At 44.7% G+C, this 19628-nt stretch overlaps 1 long non-coding RNA gene across 8 annotated transcripts in view; it reads left to right on the top strand.

Moving 5' to 3' along the window:
• Positions 1-19628, top strand: part of LOC110261780 (uncharacterized) — a 537063-nt gene that overhangs the window by 317929 nt on the left and 199506 nt on the right. For 4 of the 8 annotated variants that reach the window (XR_014809606.1, XR_014809604.1, XR_014809607.1 and 1 more), the window contains one exon: positions 7130-7224. This is a non-coding gene — a long non-coding RNA (uncharacterized LOC110261780). Of the gene's footprint in view, positions 1-7129; positions 9369-19628 lie in introns of those variants that run through there. The other 4 variants (XR_014809602.1, XR_002346317.2, XR_002346314.2 and 1 more) reach the window with 1 other exon arrangement.

Here is a 19628-nt window from a genome sequence, read left to right as displayed (position 1 = left end):
GAAACACTGTTGCCTCCTGAAGGACAAGTCAGATGCTGATAGCAAAACAGCACACTTCCACTATGGGCCCCCTGGGTTCTTTGTTAATGGCAACAAAAAATTCAGCCAGTGGTGTTTGGGGATGTCTGAGTCGCTTCTGTGCCTCAGTCGCACCCCGGGAAGCAAAGAAAGAAGAGACCCAGGGCTGGAAGACAGGTGACAAGCACTCTTTTAAAATGTGCCCCCGGTGATCGCCGTCGCTCTTCATTATTAATCGAGGAAGGACTGGCGAGGGCTTGGAGTGGGTAGTGATTTTGTTTAAGCACCAGCCCGGAGAGACCGGGAAAGGAAACCAAAGGAGAAGCATGAATTATAAATACAGATCCTGCCATAGGAAGCGGATGGAGGCCCAGGCGCCTGCAGTGGAGAAGGGGTCTCGGTGCTGCAGGCCCCGCAACTGCCAAGTGGAGGTAACATGTGACCCAGGGACCTGCACTCTGTGGTGCACGAATGCTCATTAGGGGACCAGCCTTCATGCTGCTCGTGACAGAGGATCAAATGCCAAGGCAGGAGCCACACGTCTGAGAATCTTTGGAGGAACTTCTGTTTCTTTGGAAAGACATAAAACCTAGAGTTTTGTTTTGTTTTTTTTTTTTTAATGTAATTGCTCTGATTATTATGATAAAGAGGTAGGTGGACCTGGGGTACCATATAATTGGTTGATAAGCTATGATAATGAGAGATTATTCTGGAAAGCATTTATTTAGACGTGGCATTTAAGGGGACTAGTTGCATGATTTAGGTATTTGAATATCACCACGTAATAAATAATAATAATAACCACAATAATCCCAGCTTGATGGGGGCCCTGCTGGTTAGAGAATGTTCTAGCTAGGTTACCAGATGGAGAGCTGTAATTAGGCTCATTCTCTGGTACTTTAAGAAATGAAGGCAGCATCACTTTTAGCCCCTGGTCACCTTTCCCTTCGCTTTATTCCTCGGCATCCCGTCGCCTTCTGGCTGTGCAGGCAGTCCCGCCCGCTCTCAGCCTCCTACCTCCCACAAGCCCATTGTTATCTCTCCCGGAGCCTAAGCTGTGAGCGTTTTGCTGCTGGGAATCCTGGCACTGTGCAAGCTCCTTACACGTCTCTTATCAGGTGAGCCTGCACCATCTCTTAAATCCCTGTGGTAGGAGGATGTCAAGGTGTTAGCTACAGCAGACGCGTTGCCAAGGAGGTTTCTAGTGCTGGAGACGTTTCTGGAGTGAGTCTCCTCTATCCCCAAACATAACCTGGTTTCTTGAGGAGAAAAGTTAGGTCAGAATAACTTTGTCCTTATTTGAATTCAGCCAGTAAGGTGGTTCTAGAAACTTCCTTCTCAGTCCTGAGTGCATGCAGTTCTCTGGGAGGCCAGCACCGGCTACCACCCTCAGGCTGCTGCCGTCTGACCTCCTGTCCCAGAGATGCTTCTTGCTTCTGTTGGCATCTCAGCCATGCCCCACCACCCCCCGTCTATTCTACTACAAATTCTCTTTCCTTATGGATGTTCCTTCCACTCCCTCCTTCCTCTCTCAGCAGATAATGTGAAAGAGTCTAATTCTTGCCCAGAATTACATCCAACAGGAGATACCCAATCAGACCAACTCCCTGGGCTTAATTTGAGGTGACGGGTTGATAACAGGAAACAGCACCGTTGTGTCTCACACTCTGGGGCACTAACTGTAAGGACACCTGGCCCTCAAAAGCTGGGGAGAGAAATGTGTCCCAGGGGCTGAGAAGAGACTTCCTCCCTGCGTGTGGCCCCCTGCACCTGACCTCCACCTAACTCACTCTTTGACAAAAGCTTTTTTTCTCCTTCCCCCCCCCCCTTTTTTTTTTTGGCTTTTTAGGGCTGCACCTGTGGGAAATTCCCAGGCTAGGGGTCAAATCGGAGCTGTAGCCACCGGCCTACACCACAGCCACAGCAGCACAGGATCCGAGCCGTGTCTGCCACCTAAACCACAGCTCATGGCAACACCAGATCCTTAACCCACTGAGCAAGGCCAGGGGTCGAACCCTCATCCTCATGGTTCCTAGTCAGGTTCATTAACCACTGAGCCACAAAGGGAACTTCTGACAACAGCTTTTAATTGTGAATATCCCCTGTTAGTCCCTAAACTCCCCTAGGCTGGCACTGTGTTTGCCCCTACAGCTGTCCATTTCCAGAGCCAAGGGCAGTGCCTGGCCCAGACAGGTGTTCAAAACCCATGTATTGAATTTGTTTATTTATTTTATTTTTTATTTTTTTGTCTTTTTAGGGCCACACCCACGGCATATGGAGGTTCCTAGGCTAGGGGTCAAATCGGAGCTATAGCTGCCGGCCTACGCCACAGCCACAGCAATGCCAGATCTGAGCCGTGTCTGCGACCTATACCCCAGCTCACGGCAACGCCAGATCCTTAACCCACTGAGTGAGGCCAGGGATCGAACCCGCAACCTCATAGTTCCCAGTCGGAGTCATTTCCACTGCGCCGTGACGGGAACTCCTGAAATTGTTTATTAATTCATCTTTTCAGGTCGGGTGTACAGAGATGAGGAGAGTAAGCTCCTCTGCTTTTAGAGTGACAATCCTTTATGATAGACTTTGTTGAAAAATGGTGAGCAAGTGTTTAATTGCTCCAGAATCTAGTAAATAAAACTGTTAAAAAGGTACATGTGGGCAGGGGGAGATGGGAGGGTTAACAGAAATATTGAGATAGGGAAGGACCCTAAAATTCTATGTAATTAAAAATTGTATTTCATATTCTTCTTCTCAAGTAAATTTCTTTTCAAAATTTTTTATTATAATTGATTTACAGTGTTTCATCGATTTCTCCTGTACAGCAAAGTGACCCAGTCATACTTATCTATACATTCTTTTTTTCCCCCACATTATCTTCCATCATGTTCCATCACAAGTGATCAGATATAGTTCCTTGGGCTAATCAGCAGGATCTCATGGCTTATCCACTCCACATGCAATAGTTTGCATCTATTAACCCCAAGTTCCCAGTGCATCTGTTTTCTGATTGGTTGTCGTATCTGCACACTGACCAGCCTTCCTGAGAGTTCCAGTTTTCCCGTTTTTTGGCTTACAATTTAGTATTGCCATCTTTTTAATTTAGCCAGTGGGTGTGCAATAACATCGTTTTTGTGGTCTGGATTTGCATTTTCTTGATGTCTTCTGGAGTCAAACACTTTGTATGTGTCTCTTGGCTGTTGGGTGTCTTCTTTTATGATGTGCTCTTTCATGTCTCTGTATGTTACTTTGCATTTTTTTTTTTTTTTGCATGTAGCTTTTGTTCATTTTAAAGGGACTTTAGACATTATGACCTTGGCTTTCACTTTAAAAATGTGTCTTTGATCACACCAGAGCCCTTTCTTCAGATGAAATCTTAGCGAGAAGAGTAACATGCAAACTCGGTCAAAGCAGAAATGTTCTCGTAGAAGGAAGAGCCTTTCCCACCCACGACCCCTAATATATTCCAGTGAACCTTAAAACACTACCTTACAGCAAAGACAGTTTTTAAGAACCAGGGTAACAAGTGACCCAATAAAAGTCCTCAGAAATCCTTTACAAAATATTTGCTAACCCTAAACAATAAAGATAGCAGGAGAAATAAGAATATGAAAGGCATTTTCACCACATGAATGGGTTGCAGTGGCCTTTGTGCTGTTAATTTCCATTTATGCTCCCTTGCCCAGTGGGGACTTTGCATCATCTCTTCTCCCCACAATTACAAGATGCTTTCAATTTTATTTGATTCGTTGTGGAACATATGCACACCAAGAGACAGATGTGTGTGTGTGTGTGTGCACGTGTGTGTGCACCCACGGGCACTTATAAACTCCTTTGTTCCAAACGCTCAATACTCTTCCACTTTTACAACTTAGATTCAGTTATTCCCATGTCCTGAATCCAGCCTTGGTCCCATAGAAGCAAAAGTACTTCAGTTCTTCAAATGGAAACATTTTGCGGTCAGCTTTATTTAGCACAGCTGGGTAGGCATTTTCTCTGTCCAATGCCAGAGCCCAACACTCATCACACGGAAGAACGTTTTACTGGTCCCTGATGCGTTCACCTCATCTCCTTGCCTCGCCAGCCCCGAGAGGGCACTCGGGGGCTCCGCTTCCTCCTCCTCCTCTGCCTTTATCTCTCCCAGAGCTTCATGCCCCAACTTCTATTTCTTTGCTGCCATCTGTTTTACCTCCCTTCGCTTTTTCCCAATCCCCAGTTTCCTTTTTTTAAATTATCCCCAACAGGAGGGACTTGCAATCTGTAGATATAAAAATCTAAAAGAAATATGGAAATAAATTTGCATACAGTGGAATTTGGAAAAGTGAAGGAGCTTGAAGGTGGTGGTGGTGGGGATTCTGCCTTCTTTTGAAAAGGGAGCTCTCAGTGGTGGTACCTGGAACGATTTTAGGCAACACACTCAATGACAGGCTCTGTAAAAATCTGAATCATTGACTACTTCCTTTAAGGGTATTAACATATTTGTGCTAAGATAGTATACTTGTTTTCTGCTGGCTAAAGTGTCCTTTTAAATATGTAAGCTTCAGAAATGGCTATGTTTCTCTGGCAGAACTTAGGAGTTAGTGACATTTGGGAAATATTGGCTGGGTCATGCTCAGTAAATCAGAAGAGTGATTTTGTTTGAGGTCTCCCTCCTCCTATCAGATCTAGAGAAGCAGAGCGAGAACACAGCCTATCGAGTCCTGCGTCCCTGTTAGGATCAACAGAACAGTTCAGAGCAGTTTAGGACTGTGGTCTTCAAGGTATGGTCCACACTGGGGGTTCCCACAACACTTTCAGTGTGTCCATGATGTCAGAACTATGGCCATACTACTCCTAAGATGGTATTTGCTCTGTTCAGTGTATGGACATATACACTGTTGATACAAAAGCAGTCGTAGGTAAGATGCTGGTGTCTTCAGACGGTTCAGGCTGTGGCAGCAGGTCACACTGCCCTGGTGGTGGGTGTGTACTTGCCCACGCTGGCAGAAAAAAGAAAAGCCGGTGTCACTCAAAAGGGACCTTGATACACCAGTAATGATTATTCCTTGTGCTAAATCTCGACACTATATATCTCGGTACTATTCTGTGGGACAAAATGGAACGTAAGAATCCAAGGGTTGGCGTTCCTGTTGTGGCTCAGTGGTTAATGAATCCGATTAGGAACCATGAGGTTGCAGGTTTGATCTCTGGCCTCGCCCAGTGGGTTAAGGATCTGGTGTTGCCATGAGCTGTGGTTTAGGTGGCAGACATGGCTCGGATCCCGCGTTGCTGTGGCTCTGGTGTAGGCCGGCGGCTACAGCTCCGATTAGACCCCTAGCCTGGGAACCTCCATATGCAGTGGGTGCAGCCCTAGAAAAGCAAAAAAAAAAAAAAAAAAAAAAAAAAAAGAATCCAAGGGCAAAGGTTGTCTCAAGGAAAAGCACTCATGTTGACTTGAACTGGCCCCTTTTTTTTCATGGAGCACAATTTTTACTTAAAAGAACAACTGACAGACAAACTATGCTTATTTATACTTGGGTGTTAGGCAGATATTTTCTCAATAGCAAATGAAACGGGCTTGTGACTTCAAAGAAACAAATGGTCTGTGTTTATAGCCCATGATAAAGTTTGGTGAAATTTAGATTTCTGGAGAAACATGCATTCGTCACCATGAAGCAACCTGACTAGTTCCCCAAACCTAACGAGTCATGATGAGATTGGTGGTAATATTTGCAAATGTGATTTTTTTTGGCGGGGTGTATCTCAGTGCATCAATATTTTTTCCCAAAGGTCCAGTGCATCATAAATCGTGCATTGGTGAAAGAGCCGTTTTCAGTATAAGATAGACCAGTGGGTTTTAATGTAGCGCATTGTGAAAAGCAGTCACGATAGAGTTTCAGATTTCAGATTCCGTAATGTTGAAGAAACTGCCATTGTCAAGTTTTGGTGTAGCATTGAATAGGAAGATCTACAATTACATAAAAAGGCTATTAAAATACTCCTTTTCACACTGGCATATCTCTGTGACTGTATGAGGCCAGATTTCCTTCATATACTTGCACCAAAACAACGCATTTGTAAAGTATGAGCACAGGGGCAAATAGGAGGCACCAACTGTCTTCTATTAACCAGACATGAAAGAGATTTCTAAAAATGTGCGACATTGTCACTCTGCTTAATTTGGTTTTGTTTTAGAAAAACAGAGTGTTTTTGCTTTTCATGAAATATTTGCTAGCATATAATGGTCTTATTATTTTTAAAAGAGTATATATTTTTTAAAGTTCTCAGTTTTCATTTTTAGCCCAGGGCATTATGAATAGATAGACCTTAAACCAAAGCTCTCGAGACTCTGCAATAATGTTGAAGAGCATAAGGGGGTCTGAGACCAAAAAGCATGAAAACCAGTCTTCTGCAGGGTGGGGCTCTCATCTTCTGTGACCAAAACCTCCCACGTTTCACTGAGTGGCCTTGGGCTGAAGTGATGTGCGTGTGTGTGTGTGTGTGTGTGTGTGTGTGTGTGTGTGTGATGGGGGTGGGTTCCAGCGTAGGATCTTTGCATCATAAAAGTTTAAGAGAAGGCGTGTGAAGGGGTATAATGACTGCTGTGAAGGGGTCTAAGTCCAGCCTTAGCACATTACAGAGAGATGATTTCTAGTGACTTTGTGAAAATGTAGACAGCTTTGGATGACGCTTGTTTCTGTTGTTGAGACAGAAACACAGAGAGAATACAAATGTCGGTTCAGAAATAAAAAATGTGATGGAAGGTTTGGGTCATCTTCCTCGTCGCAGTGTGTTGCGGTGGGAGCCTCTCAGGGGGTCTCCAGCCGTCCCTACCTCCTGACTGTCACACCATTGTTAGCCTCCTCCTCTTGAGGTTGAGCCGTGCTCAGCACCTTGCCTCTAATCAAGGGATAGGATGTCACCACTGAGGGCGGACACAAAAAGACGGTGACATCAGTCTTGCCCTCTCTTACTGTCACTGGCTGGTTCTAAGGGAAGCCGGCTGCCGTGTTGGGAGCCACCCTATGAGAGACCCATGTGGGAAGGAATTGGTAGGTCCCCAGCGTACTGCCCTGAGAGACTCAGTCCTGTCAACGGTCACGAGTGAACTTAGACATGTATTTTCCTTTTCCAGGGTCCTCAGATCCCTGACTGACACCTTGATTGCTGCGTGGTGAGGGGCAGAGGGACCCAGCGAAGCCATGTCTGGATTTCCGACCTACAGAAACTGTGAGATAATAAGTGCTTGTTGTTTTAAACTGCTCGATCATGGGGTAATTTGTTACACAGCCATGGAGAATACAGGGTAGATAAGCATGTTTGTGCAAAGCTTGCATATAATTTCAAGAGGCGTTGAGAAACCTCCAAAGCCTGTTGATGGATAATGTAGGGACCTCGTTGGAACCCCTGTTTTAGGAAGACATTAAAGGGAAAGACAGTGGAGGAAGAAATAAAATAAGAACAGCAGAGTCCGTGGTGGAAGGGAGATCTGGAGAGTCTGATTAGAGACGGTTGTGTCAGGGAAGTTAAGCAAGAACCGAATGCCTTAATGGGAAGAACATTCACTAACATTTTCCAGGGGGACAGATTCCCGAGGATAGCAGCTAAACTGGCGAGTGACATTTTTCCATCATGATATAAAATTGGCGGGATATGTAACCCAAAGAAGCAGAGACCACTGTTCTGCGCTGAGGTGTATGGGAAGAAAGGTTCAACCCAGCCTGGTTAGGTTGGAAAAGTGTTGGCTAGTGACCGAGGATCCTGGTATCCGGGGCCTGAAGAAAATGTGCAAATTGTGGCAAGGGCTCTAAGTTACCAAAGGTTTTATAATGGCCCACGAAACTTGGAAGTTGGGGGATTGAGTTGGCCTCAGGCCTGGCTGGCTCCAAGGACTCCGATGGTGCCATCATGTCGCTCTCCGTATCTTTTTGGTCGACCTTCAAATGGCCAAGGGTTGGGCGTGGGCTAGGCAGTTCTGCAGAGAGAGCTCCAGGCGTTCTTATCCGCAAAGAGTGGCCCTCAGAGAAAAAGACCGTCTTCTCTCAGTGTCCATGTGAAATCTCGGGAGGGAGTGTGATGGTTGTGCCTGGAAAGCCATTATCTCCCAGGTACCCCGGCACTGCGTGGAGGGGTGGGAGGATAATTACCTAAAGGAAAAGGGGGTGCTCTTGTCAGAAAAGAAGAAACACCGTGGGGCAGATAATGTGACATATGTCTACCGGAGTGAGTGACAATAACCAGAGGCTGGAGGATTGTTTAATATTTAAAGTTATGCCGACATAACGCAATAACCTGAGACTTAACGCAGCTGTGTGGTGTTTGTGTCTCAGCAGTCCCTCATTATAGGAAATTTGGGTTGTGTATTTGAATTGACTTGGAATGATGGCGTCTAATGAATAGAGTTCTGGCAGGGGTGGCCCTGGAGAAGGGGTTTGGGGGATGAAACCATGAATTCAGAGGCTCAGAATCTTAAGGAAAAATGCAGTCCTTTCTCCTTCTTGTGTGTCAGCATCTGTTGTTTTTCTCCTAGAACACAAAGTGCCTGCAGAGCCCATACCCATTTGAATAAAGACCGAACAACCACTGCAGCAAAGGCTTAGCTGCCAGATGCTCTGCATGTGACTTGGTTGAATTTCTACCACTTTCCTAAGTCCCTGGATGAGGCCTTGTTTCATCCGGGGACTCCCACTATTTTTGAAATGAAGAATTTGATTCCAAATGGCAGAGATTTAATTTTTAAACTCATAGAAAGAGACGATGCCAGCTATTCAATTTAGATCTTCTTAGATCGTAAATAAGGACTTGTGATTGACTGAGTCATTTAACTTTTTAAAAAATAGGGTTTTGTTTTTTTTTTAAAGTTCATTTTTTTAAAAAAAAAGTTCCTCTGAGACCAACAGTAATGTAGAAATTGGCAGGAGAGATCTCTCTGGTGGGCCATTTCTCCCCCATCCCACCCCCACCCCAGTTTTGTCACAGTGTGATTTGGTCGGACATGAGAAAATGCTAAATGATAGGTTAAATGATCCATATGTGGCAAGGTAACACATTCCTAACTTCTGTAAAGTTTTTCAAATTGTAACTGCCACCGTCACGACATGTGGATAATATCAGTATTAGTCGTCAATTAAAAAAATTACAAGGTACTGAATTTGCTTACTTTAAGACATGAAAATAGGAGTTCCCATCGTGGCTCAGTAGTAACGAACCCGACCGGTATCCATGAGGACTAGGGTTCAATCCCTGGCCTCGCTCAGTGGGTTAAGGATCCGGTGTTGCTGTGAGCTGTGGTGTAGCCCGGCAGCCGCAGCTCCAGTTGACCCCTAGCAGGTGTGGTGGCCCTAAAGGGCAAAACCAAACCAAACAAAAAGAAATGAAAATATAATTGTTAATCAGAAAGACATGCTCTTGGCTGTAGTCTCCTCCCCTGTGGGAAGGCCAGTCCCCTCGGCCAGTAGCTGCCATTCTACTGCAAGGGCTGTCCCCGGGGCCCTGCCTCTCGCTCGGTGGCTAAGGCACATTCTAGAGACTCACCGTCTCTTTGCCTCTCAGCACTTAAAGCTCAGTGGAAGCCCATGGTGTATCCTGGATCCAAACTCAGGGGATTGAATTGGACTTCCCACTTGATGTGTTTATCTTGAGAATCACATCCGATATTAATATTAATGATATCCCTCGTTTAAGCTTTGCCTTGTCTCCAGTATCTATGTACCATATTCTATAATTGTGTTTTCACCAACAGTCTTTGCAGGCTCGTATTTTATAGCTCGTGAAATCAGTATCTTGGATTCCATCATATCCGTGTTCCATGCCCGGGCTATTTCCATACACAGATATCCCCCAAATTATAAGTGAAAGAGGCCAGATAAGTGAAAGAGAGGTGTTTTTTTTTTTTTTCTTTTCTTTATTCTTTTTAATAGCCACACTTTTCAAGGCTGGGAAATTACAGGCAGGATTTGCTTTGGCCCTTTTGGACTATTTATTTCCTCTGATTTCTGGAAATTACTGCCTTGGAGATTCTGTATCTTATTGACTTTGGGGAAGGCAGGTAAAGAAGCATTCCCATGTCCCCCAAATAGCCTCTTGGTGACTTTTCTGGCAGTTCATTTTGGCTCAGTAATGATGTATTGAAGCAAATATGTGCCAGCCCAGTGCCAGGCACAGGAGTTGCGGTTGCACTTCCTGCTTCCTAGACCATGACGGTCTATTGAACCAGAATGAAGGGACGAGGTCAAGGGAACTAGCACCTGTTGATTGTCAAACACAGGGAGGAATTCCTCTCCAGCCCTCACCTGTGTCACCTCAGCCCACCTTCAGAACCACACTGACTTCTGTCCTCTGGAAGCTCAGGGACATTAAATATTTGTCCAGGCCACACAACAAATGTGTTGTGAAGTAGAAGTCGAGCAAGATTTGAGTCCATGCGTATTTTTATCCATGCTTATTTTTACTACTTTATATGCTTTCTCCCTCCAGCACTGTTCATTTTGCCCTGTAATTAAGTTCTAGGAATTCCATTTCCATCTCACTACTTAGGTCTAAAACTGACAATGTTAAGAACGGTTGGAAAAACATGCTTTCTTAGAAACTAAAAACTGCTCTATCCTTCTATGTTGTGAATTTCAAATCTCAAGTGAACCTTTTGGGAGTTGAGTTCATTTAAAGCTGACTTTCTATTTCTGAGAAAAAAGAATAGAATGATAGCACACATGTTATGGCTTTTTAGCAAAATGTCTTTTTAAAGGAAATTGTGATGTGATTGAAAGATCTTGGTGGGCAATAAATAGGTTTTTTTTTCAAGGTACCATTTGGAAGCATTCAAGAGTCAGGAATTAAGGACAGAGTTGCTGTAAATATTTTCAATATATTCCACAAATCTCAAATCACATCTGGTTTGCCCAGCATTATCAGCAGAACCTTTCTTTATTCAACTCTGATTCCTCCACTATGATTTTGTCAAATTAAAGGGCTCAATCATATGATTTAGCATTAGCATTAGAGGAACTGTCCCTAAATTGGGGTCGGGCAAGCCGATCTAGTGCAATATTTCGACAAGTTCCTATAAGATACTCTTTGATTCGAATACGGGTTAGTTAGCAATTTGCGTTACTAAACACAAAACTAACATTCATGATTTAAACACACAGGAATAACTGCATGAGTACAAGTATGTAACATGATGGGCCATCGGGCCATTTCATGAAAAATATATTAGCAAGCATTTAGTTTTATTTATTGTTCAGGCCTCGGAGTGCTGGTCTGCCTCTCTGGGTCCAGCCTGCCGCTGGCACATGGCCACAGCTGCCACAGAGTCAGTGAGAAGTGTGTCCAGGCTGCACCATCGCGTCTGTGGTGCATCCTTTAGAAAGATCCTGGTGGTAAGATGTCAGCCTCGCTTTCTAGAAGCCTCGCGCACCCATGCAGCGGCACGGTCTCCCAGCCTCATTCCCACAGACCTACTGCGAGGAGTTCTATCTCTGGGTCTGATTTCAAGGTGAACAGGTTGGAGAATTCAAGGGAAGGCTATAGATTTTTTTTTGCTTCTCACGTTGGTTGATTAGCCCGGTACGTGGTATTTGATTAACGTCCGCGAGCTCTAATTAGCAGTGCCTAACAGGGTCTCCATACCCTCAGATATTGATTCCTGCCTCCAGAAAAACTAATCTAATTGTGCTCCTTATCATTAGCGAATGGGTGGTGTACTGACATGATATTTTTTATTGGGAGGGCTCCTTCATCATGACCGCTTTGGAATGGGCTGGAGGGGGACACGGAACTAAGGTGTCAGGAAAAACGTCACATTTGATCACCCTGAGACTGTTTTGATCCCCAGAGGAGGGAAAGCCATAACTATTCCAGGAGAAATTTTCTTTTTAACTTTCCCCAAAGAGGAAAATTGGCATAAGACTCAAATGTGTCATTTGGACCACAGCGGGTAGAAGAAAAGCAAAGACTTTGCGGGCATCTCTTTGTTTCTGGGCCTACTTGTCTGCTGATCTGTGCCTGCCTTCCTGCCACTCTTGAAATGACGGCACAGGACTACAGTAATTAAGGCACCTCCATGGCTGCCTTTGCTGATCCCTAGTTTTCAGGGATCGTAATGAAAAGACATACCCCCCCCCAAAGGAAATGATGTTAATAATATTGGCTTGGCGCTCGAAACACACACAAACCATCGCTCAGCTTACACGGGTTTTCTTCTCTTCTGCAGAAATTGCAAACTCCTCTTTTTCAGCGGTACTTTTACATCAAGAACACCATCTAATAAGGAGAGTCTCCTTTGTTCCTCTAAACATAGCACTGGTCTTTTTTTTTTTCCTTTCTGAAAATATTGAAATCTACAGTCAGACCATTTGGAGATTTTCTCTGGAAGAGCCCAGAGGGGCCATAACTCGAGCCACAGTGGAATAATCCTCTGATCTCTGTGTCTGCTTAGTGCCACCCTGGAGCGAGTATTACCCGCTGCTGCTTTTGTGCCATCGTTCTTAGTAGCATCTATTCCTATGAGAGCACTTATCACACTGTATTGCAATTATTTGTTTATCGTCTGTCTCTCCTGCTAGGCTGAAAAGTCCTGGAGGGCAGAGGATCTATCTGATTCATTGGTGCAAAAACTCAATGTCCTAGGTGCTTGTCACCAAGTGGTGAGGTCACCTTTCTATTATTACTGTAGATTACAGTGGGTTGAAGTCCTGTCTCATTGGTGGCAGCCTTGTCCCCGTCCCCCCTTCTGAGGTCCCTGGCCTCCCCAGTGCTCTCGGAGCATCTCAAGGTATCCCATGCCCATGGCACTCAGTTGAAATGAGGCTGTGATGCTGCGTCTGTCTCCCCTTGATCAAGATCTTGCCTGAGTTCTCGCTGTCATCTCCCAATAGGTCAGGACCACTCCCTCCTCTTGGGACTGTGCTGCTGCTACTCTTCTGGAATGTGGGGAGGTGCAGTGGCAAGGCTTTCCTTCCTCTCAGTGGAGGCTATTTTGGCAGAAATGAGAGGGAGAGTGGTATAAAATGGAAATAAATTTGGAGAATCAGGTGGGACTGGCTAATGAAGAGGCTTGTAGACATGGAACTGGGTTCTGTTTTTAGTGCAATACGGTGGGAGATATTACTAAAAGAGGGTCTTAATAGGATAACTTTGATGTAGAAGATTATTCTGACTGATGAAAGGCTAGTGGAGTAGTTCAGCAGTACATTAAGCAGAGACACCAGTAGGGAGCCATTGCAAAGACCTTGTAGGATGCTGGTAGAGGTGGAGATGGAGGGGGTGGGTATGCAACCTTTTGATCGGTTATGGATGCAGAATAGTTCAGTTTGACGCCCACTTTCACTCAAGCTAATGAGTGGGTAGAGGCATCATTTCCTTAGAAGGGAGACATTGGCAAAAGGCATGGGTTTGGGGCCAAATCAAGTGTTCTTTGTAGACTTTCAATTTGAGATGTCTATTGGGTATCCAGGTGGCCATATCGAGAAGGTGGTGGATGTGCACATTTTGAGTTTTAGAACAGGATAAGGGCTAGAGATATGACTTCAGGAGACATCGAAATGTAGATGGTGGTTCAAGACCCAATACTGGATGAGATTGCAGAGAGAGAGGGTGCAGCTCTAGAAGGGAAAAATCTGCAACCAAGTCCTGATGTAATTGGACTTGGGAGGAGGAGGACAGCCAGAAGGACGTTTGAACAAGGCCAACTAGTGACACGAGAGGAGAACCAAAAAAGAGGGGCATTGTCGAAGCCAAGCGAGGAAAGAACTTCAAGAGGGAGGAAGTCCTCAAGTGGCATATGGGAGCCTTAAATAAGAAGACAGAGGAATGTGTGTCGTGTTCCTCTTCAGCCTGGCTTGGCGCTGCATCCCAAGCTGTCACTTGATGTTCTGAGGCAGTGGGAAGAGACCCAACAGGGCTGGCGCATTGGAACACAGTCTTCTCACACTGCTGAGTCTCCCAAGGTGTGTTTTATTTGGACTTAAATAATGCAGTGTGCAGGACACCCACATCCTGGTACAGCCTGAATCACAAAGAGTCCTTTTCACAATCCTCCTCCTTTTATCCTCATGTTAGGATCGTGCCTGAATGTCCTTCTCGTCTGGGGAAACAAAGATTCCCTGGCACAGGGACACCAGATCCACACAGAGAAAAGGCATCCTCCTGCCACTCAATTTTGAAAAAAAATGAAAAGAACGACCACAAAAGAAAAAAAAAAAAATCAACAAAAGCTTTGGCTCAACCAGAGGTAAAAATTTACAATTAGAGATAGCTTTTGTTCTCCTTCTGAAACATGGTATTACTGTCATTTCACAGCTTTAGTGCTGCATAATGGATGGGTGTTTGCTTTGCCTTCGGGTAATTAAAGAGTCCACCCAGGTTGTTTGTTCCAAACATGGGAACAATTGGACCCAAAGGTGACTGAATTCAGGTCTCTAACTCTTTTGCTGAGTTTCAAAATGACAGTTTTTGCAGCTTCAAGCCAAGTTATTTCCTCGGGGTCTGCGATAGCGCCTGGAGTCTATTATGTGAGCAGTTGCTATTTGTTGCATGAATGAATGAGCGAGGAGGCCAAATGATAAAGTGGGGAAAACACTTGATTTAATTAGAAGATGTGGCTCCATGGGAAGGTCATTTATACTCTCTGCACCTGAACTTCCCCGGAGTTTTAAAGTGATGTGTTGAAAAAGCACGGTTCAAGGGGCAAACATAAGTAAAACAAATTCTGTTAATTTCTCACATCTCTCAGATGAAGTGAAAGGAGCTCCAATACACTGTCCATAAAAAAAATTAACCCAGCCCTCTTCTCTCACAGCCACCGCTGCTCCACCGTCTCCCTTTCCTTAACATCTTCCTCTTCAAGGACATCCATCTCTCCCATCCTCCAGTAGCCACTGAGACCGTCTTTCACCCCATCTTGCCTGTCCCCAGCACTGCAGCTTGCACCTCCTTCCAGAAAGGCTGCTACATCTTTAGGAAGGGAAGGGAAGGAGGACTTGGTTTTGTACGCAGAAGATGACTTTGGGTGGTCTAGAACGAGGTGTGTCCTAGAGGATTTGCACATTCATGGTTTTTGTACCATCACATATGCAGAACGAGAATAAGGTCCGCTCTCCAGAGAAGATTAAATAAGCACATGTAGCTGTAAACTGCCCACAGATAGATGGCGTCTGGTGGACTCTGCTGCAGCAGCCTTATTTAGTACCTTAAGCACAACTTCTTTGGGCTTATTCTCACAAAAGATAAGGTGTGTCTTTATAATAAACATGCATCTGCTGTCCTTTTAAAAAATAAGTTCCTTAACAAATAACAAGCAAATTGCTGCCCTTAAAAAAGCAGCCAATATAAGAAACATCTAGAGGTGGCTTTAGATACATTGTTATGAAGTTTTTTAGTGACAGCTGTGTACACAGCACAGTTTAGAATAGTGAATATCTGCACATTTATCAGCCATTTACAAATAATTTTAGTTACCATGTGAATTTGTTGTGTATACACAGTACCTTCAATGAGCTACTGGTTTAAAGGGAGAGATTCAAGAACCATTTCTGGAGTTCCCATCGTGGTGCAGTGGTTAACGAATCTGACTGGGAACCATGAGGTTGCAGGTTTGTTCCCTGCCCTTGCTCAGTGGGTTAATGATCCGGCGTTGCCGTGAGCTGTGGTGTAGGTTGCAGACGTGGCTCGGATCCCGCGTTGCTGTGGCTCTGGCGTAGGCTGGAGACTACAGCTCTGATTTGACCCCTAGCCTGGGAACCTCCATATGCTGTGGGAGCGGCCCAAGAAATAGCAAAAAGACCAAAAAAAAGAAAAAAAAAAAAAAAAGAAGAACTATTGCTTAAGTAGAACTTCTGTGATAAAAGTCTGAAAATGATATTTTTTTCTATTCAAAGTGAGTGAGAGTCAGGTTTCTGGGGGGGGGGTTGTTTGATTTATTTTGTTTTGTTTTGCTAAAAAGCTAAAAAGGGCTGTACTTGCTGCATATGGAAGTTCCCAGGCTAGGGGTCGAATCGGAGCTACAGCTGCTGGCCTACACCACAGCCATAGCAATGTGGGATCTAAGCCATGTCTGCGACCTACAGCATAGCTCAGGTAACACCAGACCCTTAACCCACTGAGCGAAACCAGGGATCAAACCGGCTTCCTCATGGATCCTAGTCGGGTTTGTTAACTGCTGAGCCACTAAGAGAACTCCCAATAGACATTTGTTAACCCACAGTTTCTCTGGATCAGGTATATGTGAGTGAATAAGCTGCGTGGTTCTGGCCTGGAGTCTCTTACGAGGTTGCAGTCATGTTATCAGCTGGGGTTCCTATCATCTGAAGGCTTGACTGGGGCTGGATGGTCTGCTGACTCTCATTTGGCTGTTAGCCTCAGTTTCTTACAGTAGGAACTGTCCAAGGACTGCTTCAGTGTCCTGACCTGGCAGTGCTGGTTTTCCCCAGAGAGGGTGGTCAGAGAGAGAGGAAAAAGCCACCCTGCCTTTTCTGTCCTGAGGTCGGGGATCATACACGGCTACTTCTTTCACGTGCTATGGATGAGAAGTCAGTTGCTAAGTACAGCGTACTCTTAAGGGAAGGAGAATTAGACTCAACTTTTTGAAGGGAAGAGTGTCAAAAAAATTTGTGGATGTCTTTTAAAACCAACACAAATTCCTTGGACTAAGTTGCATTTTTTGTGCTTTATATTCCAAACAAAATGTGAGTTTTCACAATAGGGGTAGGTAGCTACTTACATTATGGGCGTCTCAGAACACAGTACATATATCTCTTTGTTGGTTCTGGAGAAATTGAGTTCCGGGGCTTAAGTAGCTTCTTCTTCCAGGTATAGGAAAGTTCAGTGTCTAAATCTAGATTTGGGTCCAGATTTTCTGATACATAATTACATGCGTGGTCAGATCACATTCCAATAATGAGAGCAAAACCAGGGCTCTTTGGCTATCCTGTAATTTACTTTTCCAGCTTTTGGCTACTTATGTAATCTCAAACATCTGGATTTAAACTGGAAACATTTCATCAAAAATCCAGATGTTTCCAAATATAGTTTTTTTTAAAAAAGGAAAAGCTACCCAAACCCCTTGGTGAATGAGTAATTCTGTGTGTTGCATGGCTATCTTGTTAAAGACTTAACTCCCCTCCCCAGTGCATATCATTCTAGGCAGAAAGTTTCTTATATAGTCAAGTGTTAAATCGGAAATCTGGACTGAGGCCAAAGAAATCACAGACCTAGGACAGGAGAGCGAGGTGTGCGACAGGGCACCGAGATACAAGCGAGGGAGGAAATATCCAGAAACTTATTGCACAGCTTCTGTGCCCTTCTCCCAGAATTCGCTCACCCAGGTTGTGATTCAGTCAGGGGGAACCTTATAAGGAAGACTATAGAATAAGGCAAAACCCTCAAATCGAGGAAGAGCTTCCATGGGACCACTCAGGGCTGATAAGTGCCCTCTGCATGCAGAGGTCATGTGGTACCTGTCTCCCAACCATAAGTCTTTACCTAAGAGAACGAGAGAAGTCGTGGAGATCTCCTGAAGTTTCATCCAGGAAGGGTGAAATCATTATCCCTCAGAACAGATTTAAAGGGATAGTAGAAAATAAAAAAAAAGAATTAACCACCCCTCCTGCATAAGGCTCCGTTAAAGTATGCCGCAGGCATTTCCTGCCTTTTAACCAATGCGTGGTGAGTTATTCGGAAAGAGTTAAGTGAGTTTCAGTGTTATCTTAGTTGGTGCAGTGATGAAAGCCCCTTGGACTTGTGTACCACAGTGTCTTCAGAGAAATCAATACCATGACGTCTTCAAGGTTTATAGTGATGTATGGCGGTATTTGCTCCAAACTCATAATTCTTTTATGTTTGTTTCTAATTTCCCTGCGATCTCCTTTGGTTCCTGTGTTGTCAGTTGTCACTTCTCACTGCTTTCTGTATGCTTCTCTGTATAATCCCGTCTCGTCTTTTAACTGCTAGTTGGTGGTGCTCACCCAGGTTCTTCATAGGGAAAGTGGCTGGAGAACTGACTAATGGGTAACTTAAGGGAGTTCTGATTCAGCTTATACATTAGGTAAACAGCAGAAGCAGGTACATGCTAGCTGTTCACTGATACTAAATATTTGTTGAATAAATGTGCCTTTATCTTCAGTAGGCTTTTCCTCCACATATATTTCATTAACTCATTGATTTAGCAAGTGTATACTGAGTGCCTACTATGTGCCAGAGGCTGAGCTTGTTATCATTTAACACTGCATCGATTGTGTTAGTCAATTTCTTCGATCCGCATTCCTGCATTCATTGCTCAACATTGTGCTCTGTAACTTGGACCAAGAAATGGATTTTCCACGTCTTTTCGGAATGGCACATCTCATATGCCACCTAAACAGATGAAGAGGCAATGGATTTAGCAGATGGGGAATGAATTTTAATCCCGCAAATGGCAGAGAATTTGCTGTGTGGTCTGTTGGTAATAAAACTAAAGGCTTTAATATGATGTTTTAATTCTCCTGATTGCTTTAATAACTATCTCTGTACTTTCACAACAACCTTCTGAATAAGGTAAGACCCCTAGTCTGAACTCTGTCAGACGTGAGGTTGGATGTCCTAATGGCCCAAAGGTAGGGACTGAGTCAGGGCTAGAGCCCGTGTTTATTCTTTGAAATCAAGTCTTTTCCCTCTTCAATCAGGGCTCCAGGGTCCATTTCTCTGCAGTTGAATGTCAGACTGTATAGTATTGGGCTGATCTTGATTCAATGCAGATTAAGTGTTTGGAGATGTGATTGGACATCCGTGTAGCAAAATGTTTCCCAAGAGCTTGAAAGGTATCAGCGAAGCATCTATTTTGGAGTCTATCTGTATTTCTGACCTCCTGCTCTCCTTAGTAAATGAGTTGAGATGCCAGAAATGGAACTGCCATTCAAGAGTGGTTTTCATGAATTGAGCCCCTGGTACAGGGCTCCCAGGAGCAAACCTCTGCGCTTTATATGCCTAGAAGCTGAGGGAAGGCCCTGATGCCAAAGGCTAGGTGCTTTGGGAGGAGTTTGTCCACACCACTGGGTCCTTGCAGACGCCTCTGCTGAGGCGACAGGGAAGGGCTGAACCTGGTGTGTCCTAAGCCCCACAGTGCGGATACCCCAGCTCCCAAGACAGAACGAAGCCACAGGGAAAAGAGAATTTTCAAAATAAACTGTAGCCCATCCAGACAATGGGATTATCCAGCTCGAAAAAGGAACAAGCCATCAACCCCACGAAAAGTCAGGAAAGAAACGTCAGCGCCTGTTGCTAAGTGTAAGAAGCGCATCTGAAAGGGGTTCCATACTGCATGATTCCAACCATGTCACGTTCTCGAAAAGGCAAAACGCAGAGACCAGTACAAAGATCAGCGGTTGTCGGAGGCTGAGGGGGAGGGAGAAATGGACAAGCAGAGCCCGGACAGTTTTCAGGGCAGTGAGAACACTCCGTGATGTGGTAGTGGTAGGTGTGTGGCATCATGCTTTGTCCAAACCCATGGACCCGGACGCCAAGAGTGAGCTGTAAACCGTGAGCATGTGGACCACGGTGACACGGATGTGTCAGGGCAGCTTCATCAGGTGTGACAAACGTACCGCCCAGGTGGGGGATGTTGAAAATGGGGGTGGCTATGCAGGTGTAGGGGCAGGGTGTAG

This window comes from Sus scrofa, chromosome 7 (assembly GCF_054392235.1).
Source record: "Sus scrofa isolate SSC_HxYL_T2T_F1_AM1 chromosome 7, Sscrofa_HxYL_maternal_Yorkshire_Landrace_v2.0, whole genome shotgun sequence".
Lineage (NCBI taxonomy): Eukaryota > Metazoa > Chordata > Mammalia > Artiodactyla > Suidae > Sus > Sus scrofa.
Note: the sequence above shows the minus strand (reverse complement) of the source record. Positions and strands in the feature narration are given on the sequence as shown.